Genomic DNA, 13359 nt, shown 5'->3' on the forward strand with positions numbered 1-13359 from the left:
TGGGACGGGCCTTGGAAGTGAAGGCAAGCCGCTGGTGTTTGACGCGATAGGGAAAGGGGAGGGATTCAAAGAGGGGGGTGACCTGGTCCACGTGACGGGCTAAGAGAAGGATCTTTGCAGCAGCTCTCTGAATGGATATGAGCAGGGCGAGGTTGCATTTGTCAAGGCCAGGGAGAAGGATGTTGCTGCAGTCCATGTTACCCGGGGTTCTTTCAACCCAAAGCTCTTGGTAACTTTTACTCTGTGTGAGGTGGTGTCAGGAAATCAATCGGGGAGACACGGCCGTCCGACCGATAGATGGCTGGCACAAACAGGACAACACAAGACTTCTTTCACTTAAAGCTAAACTTTATTTAGTCTCAAGCACTTACAAACATCCACAACAGGTTAGTAAAATCAGGATGGGTAATTAGATTCAAAACTTAGAGAATCCCTCTTGGCAAAACCTTAAGTTACAAAAAGACACAAAGACATTCCTTTCAGCACAGCTTAATTCCTCAGCCATTTAAAGAAATCAGAATCTAACGCATCTCTAGCTAGATTACTTACTAAATTCTAAGACGCCATTCCTGTTCTGTCCCCGGAAAAAGCATCACCCAGACAGACCCTTTGATTCTCCCCCCTCCAGCTTTGAAAGTATCTTGTCTCCTCATTGATCATTTTGGTCAGGTGCCAGTGAGGTTATCCTAGCTTCTTAACCCTTTACAGGTGAAAGGGTTTTTTCCTCTGGCCAGGAGGGATTTTAAAGGTGTTTACCCTTCCCTTGATATTTATGACACGGCCCCAATAGACATACATCCTGCTCTTCTAAAATGCATGTATCAGCAACTTCAGCACAATTCTTATCGGGAAGGACGCAGGGTCAAGCTGCCCTTTCTGTGGCACCCAAAACCCCCTCCCCTCCTGCCTTGGTCAAGCTGAGACTGCTGAATGGCCAATTTACAGCCTGCTGACTTGGCTGCTTTTAGCAATAAGCCATAGTGGTTTCAGACACTTTACTGGTTTGCCAAAATCTCCTCGTACAGTCCACACACGAGATGAGGAGAGCCTGGATGAGAGTTCTGTCCATGGTGGATGGACAGGGAAGCCTGGATCTTAGAGATATTCTGCAGAAAGAATCAGCCAGATTTAGGCATATCCTGGATGTGGAGACCTAGAGAGAGTCCAAGTCCAATATGACACCCAAATTATGGGCCTGAGTGACAGGCAGGATGAACTATATGAAAAGTTTATTCAGTGAAAAATGCAGCTTCAGTTGAACTAGTCACGACGTCGACGCAAATTTGCTGACCAGTTTTTGCCAAAAAATTCTTTGTCAGGACTTGGATGCCATTCACAGAATGGAGGCGGTCTCCTTATCACTTTGATGCTGGTGGTTAGAGTATTCACCTTGGATATGACAGACCCAGGTTCAATTTCCCCCTTCTGCTTGAATGTGGAGGAGGGATTTGAACTTAGGGAGGTCTCAGGTCTCACATCCCAGGGGAGTGCCCTAACCCCTGTGCTAAAAGATAAAAGAAGGATAGCTCCTTTTCCAGGTGTCTTGTGAATCTAGCCTTTTAAAAATGCTCGGAACATCTTGTTTCAGGTCAAATGTTCGTTTAATCCAAAATACATTTATTTATTTATTTGCAATTTAGCAACATTTTCAATTGGACTGGATTCAAATCAATTTTTGTCACTGCCAGTGACCTGAACAATCAGTTATTTTCCCAGTTCTAATTCCCTGGAGGTTTTTGTTTGTTTGTTTGTTTGTTTTTTGCAGCCTTCTTCTAGTTAAAATCTGGCTGACCCTGCCGCTTTAAAACAAACTGGCAAGCATTTTAAAAAGGTATGCCCCCCATCCCAGCACTCGGCTCTCATAACGGGGTTTGCCATCCTCCAGGTATACCATGAATTCATTCTCCCCATTCCCTGATACAAAATGAAACTCCTTTTCCTCATAGCAGATCACCAGCCTTGCGTTCCCTTGTATGAAGCTGGGTTCTTGGCGAAAATTCTCCAGGGCATGTTCAAAGCAGGTTCTCAGCTCGCTGGTCATGCGCTCCTGGGATTCCAGCCTGCTCATCGCACTCAGTAGGTGTCTGATACTCAGCAGTTCTGTCTCGGGGGGTGACGGACACAGGTACCTATCACTGTCCCTTTCTTTTCCAATATACGGGGGTTCTCCATTGTGGCAGAAGACAAAGATCTTGTCTTCTCCATCGCTGTAGAGATATTTCAGGTCTTCCTGATTGCACTTGATCACCTTCTTGGCGTCGTTCTGGACAAACTCGCGTTCTTGGACCATCTTCAGCACACCGTTGAAGTGGGCTCTCAGCTCCCTGGTCATCTTCCCCTTGGACTCCAGCTTGCTCCGCATTTGCAGCAGGTTCTCTACGCTCAGAGGTTCCAGGTAGCAAGATTTGCTGACAGGGGAAGGCCCCTCCATCCTCCTCTTCTCACAGCTTCCGTCTCCCTCCCTAAAGAACAGAGCAGCTCTCCCGCACCAGCTCCCTGAAGATCTAAAAGAATCAAATAGATTAACAAATAAATCATTATCCAGGGCCCCAAACTTGAACTACAATTCAGCCGGGGCGGTAAGAAAGGAGGGAGTTAGACACCCAACTTCCATTGAAGGCAACTCCATTTGGTGCCTTGGGAAAACCCCTCCTGTATTTAGTCCTAATCTAGCTACACAATTCCAAGACTGTTGCTCTGTGCACGGGTCACTCTGAAGCCTAGATCCTCTGAGCCAATGTGAAGCAATGGAAGCTGCTACCAGCATGGTTGAGGCTATTTTTGTTAGACTATCACCAGGTGCAGTCACCCCTGACGTTCACCATCTGACACCTTCCTGTTTTTAGAGGAGCAGCCGTGTTAGTCTGCATCCGCAGAAAGAACAGGAGGACTTGTGGCACCTTAGAGACTAACCAATTTATTTGAGCATCAGCTTTCGTGAGCGGCAGCTCACGTCATCGGATGCATTCAGTGGAAAATGCAGTGGGGAGATTTATATACACAGAGAACATGAAACAATGGGTGTTATCTTACACACAATGCCATCCACAGCCTCAGAAACAACTCTGACATCATAGTCAAAAAGACTGACAAAGGAGGTGCTGTTGTCATCATGAATAGGTCGGAATATGAACAAGAGGCTGCTCGGCAGCTCTCCAACATGAGTTTCTACAAGCCATTACCCTATGATCCCACTGAGAGTTACCAAAAGCAACTACAGCATTTGCTCAAGAAACTCCCTGAAAAAGCACAAGATCAAAGCCGCACAGACACACCCCTGGAACCCCGACCTGGGATATTCTATCTACTACCCAAGATCCATAAACCTGGAAATCCTGGGCGCCCCATCATCTCAGGCATTGTCACCCTGACAGCAGGATTGTCTGGCTATGTAGACTCCCTCCTCAGGCCCTACGCTACCAGCAGTCCCAGCTACCTTCGAGACACCACTGACTTCCTGAGGAAACTACAATCCATCGGTGATCTTCCTGATAACACCATCCTGGCCACTATGGATGCAGAAGCCCTCTACACCAACATTCCACACAAAGATGGACTACAAGCCGTCAGGAACAGTATCCCCGATAATGTCACGGCTAACCTGGTGGCTGAACTTTGTGACTTTGTCCTTACCCATAACTATTTTACATTTGGGGACAATGTATACCTTCAGATCAGCGGCACTGCTATGGGTACCCGCATGGCCCCACAGTATGCCAACATTTTTATGTCTGACTTAGAACAACGCTTCCTCAGCTCTCGTCCCCTAAAGCCCCTACTCTACTTGCGCTATATTGATGACATCTTCATCATCTGGACCCATGGAAAAGAAGCCCTTGAGGAATTCCACCATGATTTCAACAATTTCCATCCCACCATCAACCTCAGCCTGGACCAGTCCACACAAGAGATCCACTTCCTGGACACTGCAGTGCTCATAAACGATGGTCACATAAACATCATCCTATACCGGAAACCTACTGACCGCTATTCCTACCTACATGCCTCCAGCTTTCACCCTGACCACACCACACGATCCATCGTCTACAGCCAAGCTCTGCGATACAACCGCATTTCCTCCAACCCCTCAGACAGAGACAAACACCTACAAGATCTCTATCAAGCGTTCTGACAACTACAATACCCACCTGCGGAAGTGAAGAAACAGATTGATAGAGCCAGAAGAGTTCCCAGAAGTCACCTACTACAGGACAGGCCCAACAAAGAAAATAACAGAATGCCACTAGCCGTCACCTTCAGCCCCCAACTAAAACCCCTCCAACGCATTATCAAGGATCTACAACCTATCCTGAAGGATGACCCAACACTCTCACAAATCTTGGGAGACAGGCCAGTCCTTGCCTACAGACAGCCCCCCAGCCTGAAGCAAATACTCACCAGCAACCACATACCACACAACAGAACCACTAACCCAGGAACCTATCCTTGCAACAAAGCCCGTTGCCAACTGTGCCCACCTATCTATTCAGGGGACACCATCACAGGGCCTAATAACATCAGCCACACTACCAGAGGCTCGTTCACCTGCACATCCACCAATGTGATATATGCCATCATGTGCCAGCAATGCCCCTCTGCCATGTACATTGGGCAAACTGGACAGTCTCTACATAAAGGAATAAATGGACACAAATCAGATGTCAAGAATTATAACATTCATAAACCAGTCGGAGAACACTTCAATCTCTCTGGTCACTCGATTTCTGATCTCAAAGTGACGATCCTTCAACAAAAAAACTTTGAAAACAGACTCCAACGAGAGACTGCTGAATTGGAATTAATTTGCAAATTGGATACAATTAACTTGGGCTTGAATAGAGACTGGGAATGGTTGATTCATTATAAAAAGTAACCTATTTCCCCTTGTTTATTCCTTCCTGCCCCCCACTGTTCCTCAGACGTTCTTGTTAAATTTGTGCTGGAAATGGGCCACCTTGATTATCATACACATTGTAAGGAGAGTGATCACTTTAGATAAGCTATTACCAGCGGGAGAGTGGGGTGGGGGGAGAGAAAACCTATTGTCGTGATAAACACCCATTTTTTCATGGTCTGTGTGTATAAAAACATCTTCTGTATTTTCCACAGTATGCATCCGATGAAGTGAGCTGTAGCTCACGAAAGCTTATGCTCAAATAAATTGGTTAGTCTCTAAGGTGCCACAAGGCCTCCTGTTCTTTTTACCATACACACTGTAACCAGAGTGATCACTTAAGGTGAGCTGTTACCAGCAGAAGAGCCGGGGGCGGGAGGGGAACCTTTTGTCATGATAATCAAGGTGGGCCATTTCCAGCAGTTGACAAGAACCATTTGGACTTTAGGTATTACAGTCACGTGACTTCACGGCACGTGTCTATGCCGTGGCCTGAGGCCTAGACCGTTGCGGTAACAGAGGTAACTCAAGCAAACATTCCACAAAAGAACAGCCAGACTGGCTGAGACCGATGGTCCATCTAGCCCCGTGTCCTGTCGCTGACAGTGCCAGGTGCTTCAGAGGGAATGAACAGAACAGAGCAATTATCAAATGACCCATCCCCTGTCATCCAGTCCCAGCTTCTGACAGTTAGAAGTTTAGGGACACCCAGAGCCTGGAGTTGTGTCCTTGCCCATCCTGGCTAATAGCCACTGATGGACCTGTCCTCCAGGAACTTCTCTAGTTCTTTATTTAACCCTGTTATAGTCTTGGCCTTCACAACAGCCCCTGGCAACGACTTCCACAGAGTACGTTCTTGTGTGTGTTTTAAACCTGCTGCCTATGAATTTCATCGGGTGACCCCCTGGTTCCTGTGGTATGTGAAGGGGTAAACGACACTTTCTCCACATAATCCATGATTTTACGGCCCTCTGTCACATCCTCCCCTTAGTCACCTCTTTCCTCAGATGACCCGTCCATGTCTTTTTTATCTCTCCTCGTACGGAAGCCGCTCCAGACCCCTCGTCATTTTTGTTGCCCGTCTCTGCACCTTTTCCAATTCCGATCTACCTTTTTTGAGATGGCGTGACCCCATCTGCATGCAGCATCCAAGAGGTGGGCGTCCCATGGATTTATAGAGAGGCAACACGGTATTTTCTGTCTTATTCGCTATCCCTTTCCTAATAGTTCCCAGCATTCTGTTGGCTTTGTTGTCTCCCGCTGCACACTGAGTGGATGCTTTCAGAGAACTCTCCACAACGACGCCAGGATCTCTCCCTTGAGTGGCAACAGCTCATTTTGATCCCATCATCTTGTTGGGGTTATGTTGAGATTATGTTTTCCACAGCTCGTTCGTACAACTCACCGCAAGGGCCCCTTCCCAGCCGCCGCCCCGGTACAACTCATCACAAGTGCCTCATTTTCAGAGATAAAGCCCAACAACAAAAAGCCACAAAAATCCTGCACGCCACCCATGCACAAATGTGTGACAGCACAGGGTTTTACTGATGAGTTTCAGTTCAAAAGTCCTAATCAGGAATGTTGAAACACACACATAATCCCCCCTTCCCCCACCCGCCCCAAAAATGCCACCATTATTTTAACCACTCAGGGAGGGGAGTGGGGACGAGTGGTTAGAGCGGGGAGGCCTGGGAGCCAGGACTCCTGGGTTCTATCCACAGTTCTGGGAGGTAAGAGCCATGCTTGGTTTGCTAGCGCTGTGGTTAGCTTGGTGCTGGCTGTGTGATTCGCTTTCATATTTGACTCCTTAGAAGGCTGCATTTTTAAAAAAATAAATAAACAAAAGCAAGCCACACTGCAGGCAGGGCATTTGCCACAGACTTTGGATCTGTCTTTTGCCATGGGACACACAGGGTCTTGGTTGTTGTGAGCCTGTTACAGCATTAACTCTGATTAAATGGTGTTAAGCATCATAGCTCTCTTTCCAACCGTGGATCTCTGTTGATTTACGCCACCCCCGACATGGCGTTCTTTCCGCTATCAGGTTATGCCTTATACAAATGCTGTGCTAGTCTCTCTTTCATACATTCATAGATTCCAAGGCTAGGATAACACAGGCCAGAGAACTGCCCCACAATAATTCCTCTTTCGATCAGAGCAGATCTTCTTTGAAAACTTTCAGTCTTCATTTAAAAATGTCCAGTGACGGAAAATCCACCATGACCCTTAATAAATCATTCCAGTGGTTATTTATCGTCCCCATTAACAATTCCTTTGGTTTTGAAATGGGGGAACGGAGTAAAATTTTCACCGTATTTGTTCCGACAGATGATCAATGCTAAATTTTTCCCCTCAAAAACATTGTTGTCAAGAAGTGCTGTTTCACTGAACATGAAAATTTTGGTAACCGACAGTTTGCTATTGTAAAACCAAGTCTGATGGAAACGTTAATCAAAAAAACAAAACAAAACAGAATCTGTTGGCTCTTTGGGGTAGTTTTTCTTCTCGGCTTTTGACACCTTTGGTAAGGTCACTGATCCTGTTTTGTGCATGTGTGTGATTGTTCAGACACCATGCTGCTTCTAGCCTCATTTTTATATATTCTATCATTGCTTCTCTTGGTTTCTCTTTTCTGCGTTCATCTATTGAACATTTCTCTTTTTGTGCATTTGCTCGGTCAACAGTTTGGGGGGTACTTATTTTGTGTATGTTTGCTGTCTTTCACTCCCTTCCCCAGAATTTCATTCTTCTGTGATTTTTTTTTATCACAATGTTTAACTTTTGAAAAGGTAATGTTGCTATTTTGAAACGGAAAATGTTCTTGTTGGGAAATTTGATTTTTGATGGGGTAAAAAAGCTTCCGTTGTTGACTGGTCAAAACTGGAGGTGCAGAAAACCTCCACAAACCAAAACAATTCTCAAAAACAGCAATCAGACACATTTTGGACATGATTCTGTCACGGCATGGACATCTCTGAAAATCACAGAATCCCTGATCTCCATGACAGAATCGTAGCCTAATACCCCTACAAATGCCTCCAACCGGTGACTGAGCAACTGCACAAAAAGAGAAAAGTTCAATGAATGAATGCAAAAGAGAGACAAAGAGAAGCAACAGTAGAATGCCTAAAAATAGAAGCATGAAAAGGTGGCTCGAAGCAGCGCAGTGTCTGAACACACTCACGCACAAAAAGTAAGGAGCAATGACCCTAACAAAGGTAACCACCAACTTAGAAGAAAAATTCCCCCCAAACAAACTTTCACCAAAATGCCCATGTTCAATAAGAGGGCATTTCTTAACAAAAACCTTCTCGAGGGGAAAAATGTAGGTGGGATCATCCATCGGCATGAATGCACGCATCTGCTAATCCAAAATTTGGCTTCAGGCCTGCGCCTTAATTTGGATGTCCACTTTCAATTGTTTTATCACTCTCAGTAATATTTAACTCCTATACCAGATAACTTATCCAAAAGTCCCATTATTCTGCTTTCTCGGTAGGGTTTTACTTTCTGAGGCAGATTTCACAGCAAGACCTTGGACAGGGCATACATACCACTCAAATCCCACCAAAGTCCAGTCTTGAGGGCTTCAGACATGGGATGGTGAATTCCACTGGGAGAGAGTCAGTCCCAAAGCTGTGACCAGAGCCCTGAGTTTGGGCTTTCAGTTTTCACTAGCCTACAAAGCACTCCCTTTCACGGGGTGGAAAATCACGTAGTTGGGGGACTGAGCCTTATTTTCCGAAAATATTTTGAGTCATCAGCTATCTCCTTTCCTACTCACTCATATATCAGCCATTTCCCCGAAGCACAGAGCCACCCTCAATTGCCTTACTGTAAATAACTACAGAGGGGGTTGTCTGAATAACAGGAAAGGACAATCTCCAGGGTTATGGGGAACATCAGCCCAAGAACCTGGGCTTACCATAGTAGAATTCTCTGCAGTATCTTGAAGTCAAATAGGGAAATTTGTCTTGCAAATAGGACACGGTACTAATTGGGACCAGGGCCAGATCAGATGATCAAAAATTCGGATAATCTGGAGAATGGGCAAAGAGCTTTCTATCCATTATTTTAAGATGCAGAGTTGCTTTGAAACTAGCTGTAGCTTCCTGGCATACACAAATAAATAAAGAAGGGTGCTATTGTTTTAATGCTTTGTAATGATTCTGTGTGTGCGTGTTGGTTGTTCAGTTAATCTGGAGGGTCAGATAAACGGGATTCTCCTGTACGTACAACGGAATCCTTGAATGGCAAGTACCGACTGCTTCAGGGGTTTATGTCCCTTACAATTTTGTATTTTTTAAAAAAAGCCTATCCCGATACAGAAGAAAGATACGCATACTAAAAGACCAATATGACTCTAAAATCAAATGGAAATGCTACAAAGAGTGGAAACATGGACAAGCTGCTAAGGATGAGTGCATAAAAGACAAACATCTAGGGGCAACATCAGAAAGGCTAAGGCACAAAATGAGTTATACCTAGCAAAGGCCATAATATGCAATAAGACGAGGTTCTATAAATGCATTAGAAGTAAGAGAAAGATGAAGGGAAGCGTAAAGCCTCTACTTAGTGGGGAGGAAGTGCTAATAACTGACAGCATCAAGAAGGCTGAGGTGTTTAATGTCTATTTAGCTTCAGTCTTCACTAAAAAGGTTAATGGTGACCAGATATGCCTACGAAACAAAACCCACTCTGCTGTTTTTTTCTGCAATATATAGTTGTTCATCTGTCTTCACAGGGTTGGGCAGGAAAATGGCAAATTGCAATTTTCATTTGTATTATAATTTCTACAGATAATGTTCATTTTTAAGCATTTTTTAATGGTTTTAACCCATTTAATTTTTCATAGTAGCAGAAAATGTGGCAAGGGGGGCAGGCAATGGGGTGGCAGACAATTATTTAATAGATGTAGACCCTGAGAGTCAAGAAATTAATGTTTCGTAGGTGTTAAAACACAGATTGTCAACATTGCATTTCAAAATGTACAAAGTAAAGAGCCTGAAATCAAAGTATTTCTGAAGCAACACTTCTCTTACATTGCCTATCCGTACATTTCTATTAGTACTGATGGAAAAAAATTTTTTTGTCGGTTTCTGCATGTATGGTGAACTTGACATTTACCACTTAAAAACTAACCTTTCCAAGCCTAGACATAACAGCCCCAATTCTATTAGACAGAAGTAACCCAGACGTCTATAAAACAAATCATTTGCAAATAGCCACCTCCAGAAAAGCACAAGCAGATACGGACAAAATCAAAAAGCCTAAGGCAAAAAATGAGTTACACCTAGCAAGGGCCACAATACGCAATAAGAAGAGGTTCTATAAATACATTAGAAGTAAGAGAAAGATGAAGGAAAGTATAGAGCATCTACTTAATGGGGGAAAAGATCAAATAATGGATGACACAGAGAAGGCTGAGGTGTTTAATGTCTTTTTTCAGAGGAGCAGCCGTGTTAGTCTGTATTCGCAAAAAGAAAAGGAGTACTTGTGGCACCTTAGAGACTAACCAATTTATTTGAGCATGAGCTTTCGTGAGCTACAGCTCACTTTGAGCTGTAGCTCACGAAAGCTCATGCTCAAATAAATTGGTTAGTCTCTAAGGTGCCACAAGTACTCCTTTTCTTTTTGCGAATGTCTTTTTTGCTTCACTAATAAGGTTGTGACCAGTTGCTTAAGTTACCACAATTAATATTAACAAGAGGCGAGGTTCTTAGGCTCAAAAGTAGGAAAAGAACATATTAAAGGCTATTTAGATAAATTAGATTTATTCAAGTTGGCAGAGGCTGATGAATTTCACCCTAACTCTAAGGATAGTTAAGCTCTGAACAGGCTTCCAAGGGAGGCAGTGAGATCCACGTCACTGGAGGTGTTAAACAAATTCCTGTCAAGGATGGTCTGTGCAGACCTGGTGCAGCAGGGATGGAATCGATGATGACCTCTTAAAGTCCCTTTCAGCCCCACATTTCTATAATTTCTGTGATTTTCAGAAAAGAAAATCTACTTATTAAAAACAAAAAACTATTTACAGAGAGGAAACATAAGGATAGAGACAGCCTGAAAAATGAACTGAGTTTTCAGAATAGTTAAGTCAGTCAGACTTGGGTCATGATTCGGCAAAACTTTTAGGATTCTGCTTACCTTGCATTGACTTCAGGAGGGCTAACGCACATGCATAAATTTAAGCATGTACTTAATTGCATGGCTGAACTGGGACCTCAGTTCATAAGAAGACTTTAGATATAAAACCAAAATAATCACAGATCACGCAATAGCAGTCTCCTTACTATTCCCATCACAGCTACAATTATACACCACATAATTCCTAGAGCAGATGTTTCAGCAAAACATCAAACCTTGATTGAAAAATTGCCAGTGACGGAGAATCCACCATGACCCTTGGTGAATTGTTCCAGTGTTTAATTACCTTCCCTGTCAAAAATGTAGCACGTAGGCCTTATTTCCAGTCTAAATTTGTCTAGCTTCAACTTCCAGCCATTCGATCGTGTTAAGACCTTCCTCTGCAAGACTGTAGAGCCCATTAGTAAATATTTGTTCCCCCTATAGACTGTGATCAAGCCATTCCTTAACCTTCCCAATGTTTAAGCTAAATAGACTGAGCTTATGAGTTTATCACACTAAGTTCACATTCATGATGTGAAGAATTGTAACGATTAAGTCCACTGAAGTCCTACAGACTCTTAAACTGGGGGTAGATGAACTGTGCACAGATAAGCTGGAGATTTTGAAAAGCAAGGGGCCAACATTTTTAAAAATAGGAGAGACTAAAGTTAGATGCCCAAATCCTTGAAAATCTCACTGAAGCCCTTACTTTGGTACTTAATAAGCAGCCTGATGTGCATAACCGGTGAGCACTTAGCAGCAAGGACAAGGTATAATCATTGAGGATTAAATACAAAGCTAAAGTAGAAAAAACGTACAAAGAAAATGGCCTAGCTACTCACATATCAACCTTAATAAAATGTATATAAAAGTATAGGTCTAAGGATGTGTAGCTGTTTGTCTTAGCTACATGTCTGTTAAATGGTAGGGGAGAACAATTAGAAAATTATTTCCTTCTCAACAGTTGTATTGAGGGGTTTGCCCCGTTGTTGTTGGTTTTTTTTTTCAAAATCTCCCCTCAAATTCTCCTCTGGATCGACACAGAGGATGAGACATTTCAGACAAAAAGTATCTAGCCAGCCAAATGCAGACTGGAAAGTCGCTTGCAGCCTTTGCTAGGAACGATTATATATCGAGCCTAACAACATTCTGAATTTGTAGACTGGCTTTTCCCCAAGCCCCTCAGAGGCTTTAAGCCTTTTACACAGGTGGGTGTTATATTCCATTTATACAGAATAGATGAGGAACCTGAGATACAGAGAAGACCACTGGGAAAAAAGAATGATGGATAGAACCCTGGAGTCCTGATTCCCAGCTCCCCTCAACCCACTCGACCTCAGTCCCCTCCCAGATCTGGGGATAGACCCCAAGCATCCAGACTCCCCGTCCTGCCCCCAACCCACTAGACCCCACTCCCTTCCCAGAGCTGGGATAGAACCCAGGAGTCCTGGGTCCTAGCCCCCCTCTAACCATTAATTCTCACTCCCTTGCCAGAGCTGGGAACATGGTGCACTCCATATCCAAGGCAGGAATAAATGCAGAAGTAGGAGGCAGAAATTCACACAAAAGGGACAAAGTCTCACAAAACTGAAACCGACTTACATTACTGCACCTTGTCTGACTTCAAGCTGCAAGATACTGTGAGCTGATTTCCTGCCCTCTTCTGCTGCTGACACTGTGTTTCCAGACCACATCAAATAAGATCAAATCATACACATTGTAAGGAGAATGATCACTTTAGATAAGCTATTACCAGCAGGAGAGTGGGGTGGGAGGAGGTATTTTTTCATGCTTTTTGTGCATATAATAAGATCTTCTACACTTTCCACAGCATGCATCCGATGAAGTGAGCTGTAGCTCACGAAAGCTTATGCTCAAATAAATTGGTTAGTCTCTAAGGTGCCACAAGTCCTCCTGTTCTTTTTGCGAATACAGACTAACACGGCTGTTACTCTGAAACCTATCAAATAGCACGAGTACATGTCTGCCGTTCAAGAGTAGGGGTATATCCAAGGGCCCAGTGCAGCCTGGTTTTCGGCACAGAAAACTCTGCTTGTCCTTGATTGAAAACCAAAAAACTTAGCCAGCACTGAGTTGCAGAGTATGTACTAAAATTATATATATATATATATATATATATATATATATATATATATATATAAATAAATAAAAGGTGAGTTCCTAACCCAGGTTAAAATCGTGGTGACATGGCTTTTAACGGGGCCTTGCAGCTTGGGTTCAACCCCTGGCAGATGGATAAGCATTTTTTTGCAGTGTAGACTTTTTCTCAGCTGAATCACTTACTCCACACCCACAAGGAAAGTTTTCTCACCAAG

The 13359-nt window shown here is 43.8% G+C and overlaps 1 long non-coding RNA gene across 1 annotated transcript; it reads right to left on the reverse strand.

The window, feature by feature from the left end:
• Positions 1-327: 327 nt before the first annotated feature.
• Positions 328-12679, reverse strand: LOC125621278 (uncharacterized). The gene is made up of 2 exons (XR_012665003.1): positions 12626-12679; positions 328-2504 (listed from the first exon to the last, which is right to left on the reverse strand). It is a non-coding gene; the product is annotated as an uncharacterized LOC125621278 (long non-coding RNA).
• Between the last annotated feature and the right edge of the window lie 680 nt (positions 12680-13359).

This window comes from Caretta caretta, chromosome 14, assembly GCF_965140235.1.
Source record: "Caretta caretta isolate rCarCar2 chromosome 14, rCarCar1.hap1, whole genome shotgun sequence".
Lineage (NCBI taxonomy): Eukaryota > Metazoa > Chordata > Testudines > Cheloniidae > Caretta > Caretta caretta.